Genomic DNA, 14,070 nt, shown 5'->3' on the forward strand with positions numbered 1-14,070 from the left:
TTCCCAGACAGATAGAGGCCAGTCAGTAGTGGGCCTCTATCTTGAGGATGTCAAGTGAGCCTGAGTTAAAATTTCAGTCAGTACCTGGCAATGTGATGGCACCAGATGATACATATGTAAAAATGAATACCACTGGTTTTGGGAGATTGTCTTTCTCCCTGTCCATGCATTCAAGTTAAGAGTGAAGGTAGATCAATCCAGGAAGGGTATCAGCAGGTAAATCAAATGGTGGATTTTAACAGCCCACCAGCAATTTTTAATGGGCAGAGCAAGCTAAAATCTCTAAAGAGGAGCACTGAGTGAACATCATGTGAACTGTCACACCATTACGCAGATATTTTGTTTGCCTTTCAAGTCAAAATCATGACCTCCAGTTAGCTCAGTACTTGTGCATTTGACATATTGTGAAACGGTTAAATAAGGATTGCATTGTTTTCACAGGGAGGGAACATTGCATTGCAACACTGAGATATGAAAGTTCACTCCTGACATCACCTCCCATTCCTATTGAAGCCGGATTCACTGTGGCTTTCGATATAATTAAAAAGCAATTTTACACCAAGTTATCACCTCTTTTACATCAGTGGTTTACTAGATATGATTTTATGAGGGTACGTTGCTTTCTTGCATTAACAGCACTTTAAATTGTGTCACCATTTGCTTGCTGACTTCGACCTTATAATGCCCTGGAATGTATCACTGTGCAAACAAAATCAGGCGTCTTGTGATTGCCATCCTACACTGAAAAAAATGAGCAGCATACTAAAAATAGGGACATATCCCCAACACCCCCTCGATAAACAAGGGATAAATGGACCATCCTCTGGTGCTGAGTCGTGCAGATGTCAATTTAAATTTGAAGGAGAGAATGGAGATGTGAAAACCTGAAATAGAATTTCAAAGAGTAAGACTGAAGGAAAACTTTGATTTGCAAAGTGAAAAAGAAGACTGGAAATTTGAATTGGATAAAGAATGGTTTGATTATGTGGACATGCAGCAGCAGGCAGGTTTGACAATTGGTTATATCTAACTGATGGTTTTGATTTAACAAGGAATAATCAATCACCTTGTGCCTAAATACTGAGGAAGGAGTTGAAGCGCATTTTGTCTCATTTGAGAAAATTGCGACAAAGTTACAGCGACATCAGGAAATTTGGATGATCCCATGATTGAGTGTTTGAGTAGGGAAAAATGAGACTTTGATTTAGCCCTTTCTGATGGACAGTCCGAAGATTATCAGGGCGATTTTGTGCCCGCGTTCACTGTCAGTAAGAACAGCGATACGGGTGCAAAATACTGAGAGAGTTGGGAAATTAGCTTCACGCTGGTGAAATCTCACTTCCTGATTTTCCCCGCCCCTCGCTGCTGACGTAACAACATTTCACTACTTTTAATATGATTAAAGGCCTATGATCCTCGCCATATGTTTCCCCGCACTAGATATTCATACCTCACCAAAGGGGATGAGAGGGGAAAATGGCCCTGATACTACGGTGGTGGTGGAGGGTGGGGGGGTGGGGGGGGGTGGCAAGAGGGGGGAGGACTGCAATGGTGGAGGGGAGAGGGGGGAGAATGGCCTGACACTGCAGTTGTGGGGGGGTGCTGGGGAGGAAGGGGGAAGAGTGCTCCTAGTACTGCGGTGGTGTGTAGGGGGGGTGGGGAGAGAGAGGGTAGGACAGTGGCCCTGATACTGTGGTCATGCAGGGGGTTCACTCCGATGCTTTGGGGTGTGGGTCCTCCATGTCTGTGGGGGCAGTCTGGGTATCTTATTTTTAGTGCTGATCAGGGCACCCTTTACAGATGGTGCCCCAATCTCTGTGGAGCCAGCCTTCCTGGCACAATCAGGCTCTGCCCCACCACAGTGACAGTGTAAACCACAGCCCATAGAAAGTTTTTGTCAGAATGCTGGAAAATCTGGTCTGAAAATTTGGCTGTGCTTCTGGAAAGAGACACGCTGGTGTTCTGTCAGAGTCGGATTGACAAGTTCAGGGAAAATTCCACCCTGTGATACAGTTAAGAAGACAGCACTAAACGTGTATGACCTGACTCCAGAACTATATTTTGTCTCATTTGAGAAAATTGCTACAAAGTTACAGTGATCACAAGAAATTTGGATGATCCCATGATTGTTTTGGTAGGGAAGGCATTTAGCCCTTTCTAATGGATAGTCTGCAGATTATCAGGGCAGTTTTCTGCCCACATTCGCTGTCAGTGAGAACGGTGGCATGGGCACGAAATGGACAAACATTTAGAAACTTGAGGTAGGGACAAAATCAGACTTTGGTGGAATTTGCTAGACAGAATGGTGTCTGATTGATGGATTTGGTCAATGAAATTGGAGCAAGATTTTGAAAACTCTACAGAGATGATATTAATGGAGGAATTTAAAACTTTATTCCATTAGGACTCAAGTCCCACATATAAGACTGTAACATAAGGGAGGCAGTTTTAGCTGAAAGCTACAACTTATCTTACAATCACATGGGTGACAGGATACCTTTGTTCACAAACACACAGAAGCTGCAGAAATAAATCAGTTGCTAATGAACAAGATATTAATGACCATGAGGGGGATAGTGGAAATCAAAAGACAAATGATCCTCAAAGAAGTGAAAAAGATAGTGGAGGAGATGGGTAAGATTCAAGGAAACCAATGACTCAACCTTTACAGCTGCCTGGGAGTGGGAATTCCAAAGATTCAATACCCTCTGAGAGAAAAAATTCCTTATCTTTGTCTTGAATAGGCAACTCCTTAGTCTGAAACTATCACCCCTTGTTCCAGATTCCCTCAACATCCTCTCAGCACCTACCCCATCAAGGCCCTTAGAATCTTAAATGTTTCAGTAAGATCACCTCTCATTCTTCTAAACTCAAAATGGCTATTGGTCCAAACTGCTCAACCTTTCCTCATAAGATAATCCCATTATCCCAGGAATCAATATAATGAACCTTCTCTGAACTGTCTGTAATGCAAGTACAAATTACTCTCGATGGTCTCACTAACAACCTAACAGTTTATCAAGACTTTCTACTTTTTTACCATGTCTATATTAATATGTTAACCCAATACTCTGAACTCTTATCTTATGCAATGGTCTTTTATGTGGCACCTTAAGGAACGTCTTTTAAAATACCAAGTAGGTACAATCTACTGGTACCTCTTTAATAACCCTGCTTGTTGGGTGGGGCGGCACGATGGCACAGTGGTTAGCACAACTGCTTCACAGCTCCAGGAACCCGGGTTCGATTCTTGGCTTGGGTCACTGTGCAGAATCTGCACATTCTCCCTGTTTTTGTGTGGGTTTCCTCCCACAGGCCAAAAGATGTGCTGGTTAGGTGCATTGGCCGAGCTAAATTCTCCCTCAGTGTATCTGAACAGGTGCTGGAGTGTCTAGGGGATTTTCACAGAAACATGATTGCAGTACTAATGTAAGCCTACTTGTGACACTAATAAACAAATTTAAACTTGTTACATCCTCAGAGACATCTAATAAATCTGTCAAACACTATTTCCCTTTCATAAAACCATGTTGACTCTGCTTTGATTATATTATGATCTCCTGAATGTCATCCTACAACTTAAAGTAAAAGTTAAAGTTTACTTATTAGTCACAAGTAAGGCTTACATTAACACTGCAATGAAGTTACTGTGAAATTCCCCTAGTCGCCACACTACAGCACCTGTTCAGGTCAATGCACCTATCCAGCACATCTTTCAGACTGTGGGAGGAAATTGGAGCACCTGGAGGAAACCCACGCAGACACAGGGAGAGGGTGCAAACTCCACACAGATAGTGAACCAAGCCTGAAATTGAAACCAGTTCCCTGGCATTATGAGGCAGCAGTGCTAACCACTGTGCCACCGTTTCACTGTAACTTCCTTATGGGACTTTCCCAATGGCAGCTAACTGGCAAATAATTCATTGCTTTCTATCTTTCTCCTTTTGTTAATAGTGGTTTTCCAATTCACTAGGGTTGTCCCAGAATCTAATGAAGTTGGGAAAATTATAACCAATGCATTCATTATCTCTGTGGCCACTTATTTTAAAAGCCTAGGTAATCAGGTCCAGGGAACTTGTCAGCTTTTAGTCCCACTTATTTGCTTAGTATTTTTTCTCAAGTGATACTGAATGTTTTAAGTTCCTCCCTCCCTTTCTCTATCATTGGACGCTTTAAGTGTCTTCAACTGTGAAGACAGGTGACAAGCTAACAACCTGTTCCAGAAAAAGAAACCTCGCTACTGGAGCAAGTTAAAGTTTCCAATGTGCACCACTAGGTGTGAGAAGAGAAACAACAATTGTGAAGGCAGATACAAAATACAAAACCCCCAAGGGGCAAAGTGCCAATGCCCAGGGGGCATCTTGGTACTGTCCACCAGGCATCAGGAAGTGCCAAAGGGTTGGGGCCTAATGGGAGTGGGGCCTGTTGGGGGCAGGGCTTCTGGGAGGTGATTGGTGGGGGAGGGGGTCTTGCTGCCACTCTGCATTTGGGCTGAGTGACAGAGGGAGAGAGGGAGGCCAGCGATCGGGCTTGGACATCAGGATGGGGTCAGCTTGCTTGGGGGGGTGTCGGGACTGCCAGTGGGGGGGGGGGGGGGGGGTGGGGGTGTGGAGAATATCGAGGTGGGCTGGGGGCAGGGGGGGGTCGAGGCATGTTTGGGCCATTGGGTGGGGGGGGGTCACACGGCTGGCGATGCAGGGATCGCGGGGTTGGCCAGTGATCAAGCAGGCCAGCGATCGGGAGGCCAGCAGTGCGGGGCTACTGTGCATACATCGATCTCAGTGCTGACAGATTGGCCATGCGCAGTGGCCCGCTCAGCGCTATGCTGCTGGCCTCTCCAGCACGAATAGGCCCCGCCAACTGATTTTTGGACTGATTCACACTAGTGCACTCTGCAGTGCTCTGTGGAGATTCATTTTGAAAATCTCACTGAAGAAACCAGCGTGATTTACTCCAATTTTTACGTAAATTCGGCACTTAGACCATTTTGGGAGAATGGCTCCCTGTGATTTAATTATCTGAAAATTAAAATAAAGTGAAGCATTTTAAATGCCCTTAACTTCCTGGTTTGCTGTGCTTGAATACCTCAAAGTAATTGGCTATTTACTTACTTGCTGACATCACTGCAACTGCATGCCAAGAAATCAACTTGAGCTGGCAGCAGATTCAAACTACCATCAGGAAAGGAGAAAACGATGTCACATAGATTGCTATATCTTTGTGGACAATTCTCTGTGAAGTCAGTGATGAGCCCCTTGCTTCACCACTGACTGCAAATACAGGCATAATGAAAAATGACCAGTTAACTTGTTTATTTACTGTTAGTGGAGCATGGAATGTTGGTCATGATGTGTGAAGAACTTCCTGCTATTCCTTTTGATGTGAGAGGACATTGGCCTACCCAAAAAACAGCATCTCTATCAATACAGCTGTGGCCCATTTTAGGGGCAGGTGTTCGTGGGTCTTGGGATACTACTGGGGCCTATCAGGGAATCATACAAACCTTCACCTATTAAGTGTCAGGGCACAGGTCCTGGTAGGAGGGAACCTTTAAAGTGAGCCCAGGAGTCGATGGAACTAATCCTGAACCTGCATTGAACTTATTGTATATAGTTTTATCTTTCCTTCACTAAATCACTGTTGTGATTCAAGGCTTCCTCGTTGTGATACGTCACGCTACAACAGCATTCCCTTAAAACTAGCATTGAAATGTCAGCATAATTAGGAGGCACGAATGCACATTTCCCTACTTAGAAATAAGTAGTTCCACTAAACTGACAGACAATTGATGTGTGAAGTATTCACAGAATAGTTCTTTAACTCATCAATCTAAGTATGAATGAGATTTACCATCACAGGGATCAAGATTGATCTCAAATACATTTGAAAGTTAAAGGTGTATTTGTCTTTTAGAGTGAAGTATATCAAAGTAAGTTACATTTTCCAACAAAAACAAATGAGTGCCATGGCTTGGAAGGCTTGCTAAAACTGTTGACACAGAATTATGCCTCTACAATTACTCACAATGTCAATGGTAGAAAAGATCAGAAAATTCATACATTATCTTCTTTTATTAGAGAATTAACTCAAAAGCATTTGGTTTTTTTTTTATTTACCATGGATGCAATTAACCCCAAGATTTAAAAAAATTGCTAAGAGTCATTCTCAAAACCATTTCCTTCTTAAATATCTATTTTAACACAGAATAACTAAAAGGAGCATTAATATAGAGACCAAAGAGGGCAGAAATGATAGTCGGAACAATTTAAACTTGATTGTTATTCTTCCCTCGTGCCTAAAGTCACTGATTTAACTTTTCTAAAATCATGAGGCTTTTACCAGCTCTCTTTTTTGCATGTAGTGTCAGATTTTGAAGGTGGAACCGACATGTAACAATTGCAAAGAACATGCTCACCCTGCAATTATCAAGTACTCATTTTAAAAAATCTGAACTGTACTAAACTGGTGTACACCTGCTATCCTTGCATTATTAGCAGGAGTCAAGTTGTAAAAGAGAACAGGAGGATTATGTGCAGCACAACCTGCACATTGCTGAAATTGGCTCCAATTTTTTTCTTTATTTATTCATTCACAGGATGTGGACATTGCTGGCAAGGCTGTGAAACTGACTCACTTTCTAGGCCATTTCAGAACGCAGTTAAAAGTCAACTACATTGCTCTGGCTGTGGAGACATATGTAGGCCAGACCAGGTAAGGGAGGCAGATTTCTTCCCCAAGGGCATTAATGATTGTGACTTTTACAACAACAGTCTCAAGGTCATTATTAATGGCTTTATAATCTAGATTTATTAACTAAATTCAAATTCCACCAGCTGCTATGGCGAGATTGGGACCAATGCCCCCAGAACATTAGTCTGGACCTCTGGATCACCAGTTCAGTGACATTATCACTATGCCACCATCTGCCCCCAGAGTTCAGCAATTAGATTCAAGAGCAAGGAATAAGAAAGGTTAATAAGCCTCTCTTTTCATTGGTCATAAATTTCCTCAGTATGACAGCAAATGGAAGAACGTTTAACTTACAATTTCTGGAAATGTATACATTGAAGAAATGAAAATTCATGTACCATGGGAGGATATTAAACTAGTATTTTATATGGATTGAGAAAGGCACACTACAGCTACACTAAGAATGTTGCAGCATATTCCATCATTTCTTCTTACTTTCATTACCTCTCAATTGATGCTACTTTTTTCTTGAACTTTTTTTTTAGCTAATGTCACTTAGGCTTGATAGGTTTACTTACTGGAGGTGAAACTCCAAATCCTTTTAATATTTAGACAGTTTTGTGGTGTAACTTTAATTAATGAACATAACTAATACATTTTCCAATTTCATTGAGGGGGCACATGGTACTGACATCATTTTTTGGGTAATTTGTATGCAGCTTTATAGGTGTCAGAGACTGTGGGTTAAAGATGCATTCAAGGACTTGAACACAGCAATCTTGGTTGATACCCTGGGAAACTGTTTTTCAGATGACATGCTAAATGGATGCCCTGTTTCCCCTCTCAACTGGATCTTACAATTCCCAATGCAGTATTTCAAAGAAGGGGAGTTATTCCCAGTGACCTGATTAATATTGAACTTTCTATCAATATCACAAAACAAAGAAACAGATCATTATCACAATGCTGCTTGTGGGAACTTGCTGTAAGCAAATTAACGGTTGCATTCCCTACTACAGTGACTACACTTCAAAAGTACTTTGCTAATTGTTAACTGCTTTGTGATGCCCTGTGGGCATGATGAAAGGCACTGTATAAATTCAAGCCTTTTTTCTTTTATGATTGCAGATACTTACAAAATGATCAAGCCTCAAGCATTGTCAATTTCAAAGAAAATCCACTTAAACAGTAAATACTGTTAAATCCATTTAAACAGAAAGATGAGACAATCTAATTTTATTTTTAAAGTGAACATTTCTGATATGTGTGCAATTGAATTCAACTGAGTAGCATTTACAGTTGCCAAAGGTATTCCAAAAACTGCAGTATGCATACATATGCTACACAAATCCAATTTAAATAAAGATCTCTTTAACGTTTAGTCAGTATCGTTCTAGTTCAAGCCACTCACAATTTTGAGCCTACTGAACTAGTATAGCTAGATACAGAGATCATGGAAAAAAGCAGATAACATGAAGTTGGTATGTCTCCAGCATTGCAATCAATGGATGTGGATTAATTGAACATTAGTGCTTTAGGGTGCTCTCCAATTTAGCCCCCTTCCTATCTGGGTTTGACTTGGATCTGATCTTTAAGATGAGGGTGGTGCTCCAATCCAATGACACTGTTTTCTTCAAATATTCATATCAACTACCTGAGTTCATTCTGCATCAGTTAATACTGGAACATAAGATGCAGAAATTTGCATTGTCATTTTTTTTAGATTTATTTATTTCTTTCAATTAGCTTCCTCCCTGAAAATGGATGTATTTTAAACTTCCAACATGGGCTTCTGACGGCAAATTTACTCCAGTAATGTTGTAAAATAAAATAAAACATGATAAATGCTCCTAGACCGATGGCAGTTACCATGCTGACCAAATAGTGGAATGGATATGCCATTGGGGGGTCATCAACATAAATCTGAAAGAAAAATGAAACCCTCACTAACATAGCATCATGTTAAATTAATACCATCATTTACACATGTTGCACTGTCAATTTGAAATAATATCTACTTGAACTGCAACTACAAACTATCGAAACAGATAAAGGAGACAATCTCATTTTATTTTTTAAAGTCAACATATTGATGAGTGCAGGATGGAAGCTGCCAAAGCATCAGGGCTGACTTTCCATAAGATTGTGCTTTATCTAATTGTGGCCTCAATATTACTCTCAGCTAAGCCCCATCAGGATCCTATGTTTCAATAAGGTCACCTCTCATTCTTCAAAACTCCAATGGGTTGGTCCAACCTTTTCGCATGATAACCACCTCATCCCAGGAAATGGCCAAGTTTTCTGAACTGCTTCAAATGCAATTATGTCCTTTCTTAAATAAAGAGATCAAACTTGCACACAATATTCCAAATGTGTTCTCATCAATGTCCTGTAGAAGTGTAACAAAACATCTCTATTTTTATATCTCATTCCCCTCGCAATAAACGATAACATTCCACTGATCAATTGCTGGACCTGCTTACTAACCTTTTGCGATTCATGTACCAGGAAACCCAGATCACTCTGTACCTGCTGTTTTACTAATCTTCCTGCCAAAGTGAACAAGTTCACATTTTCTCATATTTTACTCCATTTGGCAAATTTTGCCCATTCAATTAATCTATCTATAACCTATTATACCCCTTGTGTCCTCTTTACAACTTACCTTTCTGCTTTTTTGTGTTATCAGCAAATTTAGCAGTCAAATATTTGATCCCTTCATTAAAATTATTGATGTAGATTATAAATAGTTGAGGGTCTGTCACTGATCCCTGTGGCAATCCACTTGTTGAGCAGAATTCTCCAATCCTGGGACTAAGTCCCGTGGTGGGGCGAGAAGGAGCAGTGTTTCCTACTGCAGTGGCCAGCGGACAAGCACATCAAATCTACAGGCCCCATAGTGTGCTGTATTCCGTTGTGGGGCAGGCCTGATGTCGCATAGTCTGCCATCATATCCGGGTGCCTTATTGAAAAGTCGCTCAACACCAATGACCCACTGTCGAAGAGTTTCCCAATGCTGTGTGTTGCACCAAGAGGGAGGAAACTTCGCACACTCCATCAGACTGGAGCCTAATCTGTCACCTTGTAGCAGCACAAAAGCCACCCTCTCAAAGCTGACCCTCAGTTACCCCCAAGCATGTCTCCAGCCACCTGCTTGCCATAGCAAAGAACCCCTGGACAAAATCACCAAAAGAAACATCCAGGATGAACTAAGACAACACCATCAGCAACACAAAGAAGATATCAGCACCGTCTGCATTGAGGTCGCAGAACTATAGAAGGCCCTACAGGGCTTGAAGCAACAGGATATGACAATATCACACTAGAATTTATGAAACACCTGGGGCCCCGAGCCCTTGTCTGGCTGACCCGGTTTTACATGATGGTCATAAATTCCAACGCCTTTCCAAAGAAATGGCAGACAGCAAAAGTCATCATCATACAAAACCTGGAAAAGCCCCCATACTTGCAGCTGGCTACCATCCAATCTCTCTCCTGTCAGTCCCAAACAAAATCCTTGAATGCCTCATTCTTCAGTGCATATCCCCAATCGTAGAAGAAGTCCTTAGCGTCAACCAAGCTGGTTTTCACAAGGACCGCACAGAGGAACAGGTACTGGCCCTAACCATCTACATCTTCCTGTAACACCTAAAAACGACTGTAGTCAAGGTCAAGTCCAGAAAAAACTTGATTGCCAAACTAGCCGGCTCAACATGGGGTGCTGCTACAACCACCCTCCGAATCTCAGCACGCACACACTCATACTCAGCAGCAGAAAACTGTGCCCTTGTTTGGTCAAGATCATCACACACACACATATGGAGGTGACACCCAGCTGAATTCTACCACACGTATCATTACTGGAATACTACGCTCAACACCACTCCCTTGGCTCCTTGTCCTAGCAAACATCACTCCTCCACATATCCATTGACTTGCAACAGCCCACAAAATGAGAGAAAAAGTTTGCAATGCCCCTGCCTTCCACTTCATGCTGATCTATTCAGCCCATCCAAGGTACAACTCCTATCAAGGAGGCCCATCTGGAAAAACACTCCCACACAGGACTGCAATGCAAATTGCACCTGGACAAATGAATGAGAATCATTGGACACGACAAACAAGTACCTGGTCTCAAACACAACCCCATAGCTGCCTGGTTTCAACCTTCCAAGGAAAGAGTGGTCCACTCTCAACAGATTCAGGACTGGCCACGGTTCCTGCTTAGCCAATCTCCACAGATGGGGCATGAGTGCCAGCACCCTATGTCCCTGTGGGAGGGAGCAAACTGTGCACCACATCATAGAACAGTGTCCAATGCACAGACTCAGTGGAGGCCTATCCGTACTCAACACAGCAGGACCAGAACAAACTGCTTGGCTTAGGGACTTTACATTCGCTAAATAAATAAAATTGAAGAAAGAAGGTTGAGCTACTGAAAATGAAGATAGATCTCTGGGAGCACACTGAGACCAGAAGATGGACCCCTGAGAAAGAAGATAGATCTCCAGGAACATTGAGCTCGAAGACGGACACGACCAGGATACTGAATCTGGAAGGACCACCTGCAGATGTTTCCCTGGCTCACTGCTATGCTGTTCTGGGATCCAGGGCTGCCGGCAGCCTCCATGCTGAACTCTGGAGGCAGCCCCAAGCATTGTTCAGGTGAATCCCAACATCTGCACACCATGTTGTTCCAAATGTGTTTCACACCAGCGTGTTTTCCTGCTGATACTGCGGAGAATCAGGCGTGGGCAATCGGACTTTCATCTGCATCCCATTAATGGGATGCAAATCAGTTACATGCCAGCCTCCAGTGAGTTTCCAAATCTGCCACGGCAGTAAAAGATCCCGTTGGAAATTCATGCTGGCCTAAAACCGATTTTTGGGCCTTCTGTGGAATTCCCCCACCATCTCCCCGCCCCATCCCCATTAAATCCATCAGGTTTTGGGAGAATCCCACTTTATGTTTTCTATTAGGTAACCAATCTTCTATCCATGCTAATATGTTACCTCCTACACCTTGAGCTCTTAATTTGTATAGTAACCTATGAAGAGGCACTTTGCCAAATAAATTGGTCAAACATGATTTATCTTTCACAAAACCATGTTGTCTCTACCTGCTTGCATTTTCTAAGTGCTCAGCCATAAGTTCCATAATAATAAATTCCAGCATTTTCCTTTTGACGGATGTTAAGCTGTCAGGCTTGTAGTTTCCTGCTTTTTGTCTCCCTCCTTTCTTAGATAGAGGATGAGCTGTTTTCCGATCTGATGGGATCTTTCTGTTATTTTTCACATGCACACAGGTAACACCCAGCTCCAACTCAGCACCATCTCTTTTAACGCCTCCATTGTTGCTAAACTATCAGGCTGCTTACTTGATATCTGGTACTGGACGAACAAAAGCCTCCTCCAATTAAACACTGGAAAAACTGAAGCCATTGTCTTCAGTCTCAAATCCAAACTCATTTCTCTAACCATGGACTCCATCCCATCTCTGGAAACTGTATGAGAATAAATTGACTGCTCACAACCTTTGTGTCATTTTTAACTCTGAGATGAGCTTCTGACTACAAACCCACACCATCAGTAAGGCTGCCTATTTCCACCTCTGTAACATCACCTGACACCACCCTGCCTCAGCTCACCTGTCACTGAAACTCTCTAGCTTGACTACTCCAACACATTGCTGGTTTCCATCCTTCATTTTACCCTCCATAAACATAAGGTGAGTCAAAACTCTGATGTCTCTGTCTTTACTCACATAAACTCCTGTCCACCCCTGTGCTTATGGGCACCCATGGGCTTCTGGTCAAGCAATGCCTCAAGCTTACAATTCTCATCCTTGTTTTTAAATCCATCCATGGCCATGCCTCTACCTATTTCTACAAGTTCCACAAGCCTCTGAAATACCTACACTCATCTAACTCTGGCCTGTTGAATATCCTTGATATGAATTGTTCCACCATTGGTTGCCATGCCTTCAAATGCCTAGACCCTAAACTCTGGAACTCTTTCTCTCTAAACCTTCCTGCCTCTCTATCTCCTTTTCTTCACTTAAGAGGTTTCTTGAAATCTACCTCTTTGGACAAGCTTTTGGCCACCTGTTCTAGTACTGTCTTATGTGGCTCAGTGTCTGATTTTGTGTTTTTAACACTCTTGTGAAGCTCCTTGGGACATTTTCTTACATTAAAGGTGTTATATAAATATAATTTGTTGTTGTTGGAGTGGTATATGCAGGTCTATCCCTTGCGTGCAGCCAAAATCACTAAACATGGGCGATGATGACGCCACATGCAGTTAAAAGTTAATGTTATTAAATGATCACCAGTCAAAACTCTTTTTAATTTAATGCTTCTATAAAATGAGTGACTATTTGGAATTGAAAGTCCTCCCCTCTCATACTTTCTTTTCCTTCATCAAAAGATATTTAAAATATCCAAACAGAACTTGTATTACCTGAAATTCCTCAACCAAGTTACAGAAGGATACTCCGGAAATCACTGTTATTCGGAAATGGTACAGCTCCGAACCCTATGTTGCAGAAAAAAATAACTCAGGTTAAGCAGATTGAGTATGATTTTGTGAGAAGGATAATAGTGGGACTAACAATGCTTCCGTTAAAATGGGGTAAATCGGATGGAAATTCTGGTGTCTGCGCAGTTAAACACAGAAATCCAGAAGCTGCAATCAGTAAGATACTCAATTCTTCTATAAGGTGCTCTGTAACAGTCCACGCCAATGGGTTCTGCACTGAAATCAATGTAATGGTATGAATTTGAGGTATTTTCCGCGGCCGGTAGAGGCATACAACACAAAAATAGACCCTTCAGCCCACCATGTCTATACTAATCCTATTTACCAGCACTTTGTTTATAGCCTACTATAATATACCTTGATGATTTAAGTGTTCGTGCTGAGGATGTAAATTCTGGGAATGTAAATTCAGTGCTACTCTGAGAATTTCCTGTGTTGGTGACACTGAGTCCTGAGAGACAATGGAATACCACACACTTTTTTCAGACAGGGACACTTTAAAGGCACAAAGCAATTGACTGTAACCTCCTGTGGAGATAGTGGAAGCTGATTGTCCGCTCAGCGGGTGTAATACTCTTACCAAGGCTATTCTATTTACAGTGAGTTCTGAACGCAATTCAGCAGCGACAGAGTGCAGGTCAGACCTGAGTTTATTGACTGCCAGCCTGTGTAGAACCAGCTGTTTTTAAACCCCCCTGCTGCTCCTTCCCTATTGGGCAAGCCTCCACTCACCAAATAGGGGAGTTCATATCTAATGAGGCCCATGGGGAGATCTATTGATGATCCCTCATGGCCATAATAAAATTCCCTCCCCCCTCAAGTCATTTCTTCCCCCGCACCCCT

General features: G+C 42.2%; 1 long non-coding RNA gene across 1 annotated transcript; it reads left to right on the forward strand.

Annotated features, from left to right (window-relative positions):
- Positions 1 to 806: 806 nt before the first annotated feature.
- LOC144506855 (uncharacterized) lies at positions 807 to 9,028 on the forward strand. Its single transcript, XR_013499971.1, has 3 exons — positions 807 to 1,007; positions 6,596 to 6,711; positions 7,819 to 9,028. It is a non-coding gene; the product is annotated as an uncharacterized LOC144506855 (long non-coding RNA).
- Positions 9,029 to 14,070: the final 5,042 nt, after the last annotated feature.

This window comes from Mustelus asterias, chromosome 18 (genome assembly GCF_964213995.1).
Source record: "Mustelus asterias chromosome 18, sMusAst1.hap1.1, whole genome shotgun sequence".
Taxonomy (NCBI): Eukaryota; Metazoa; Chordata; class Chondrichthyes; order Carcharhiniformes; family Triakidae; genus Mustelus; species Mustelus asterias.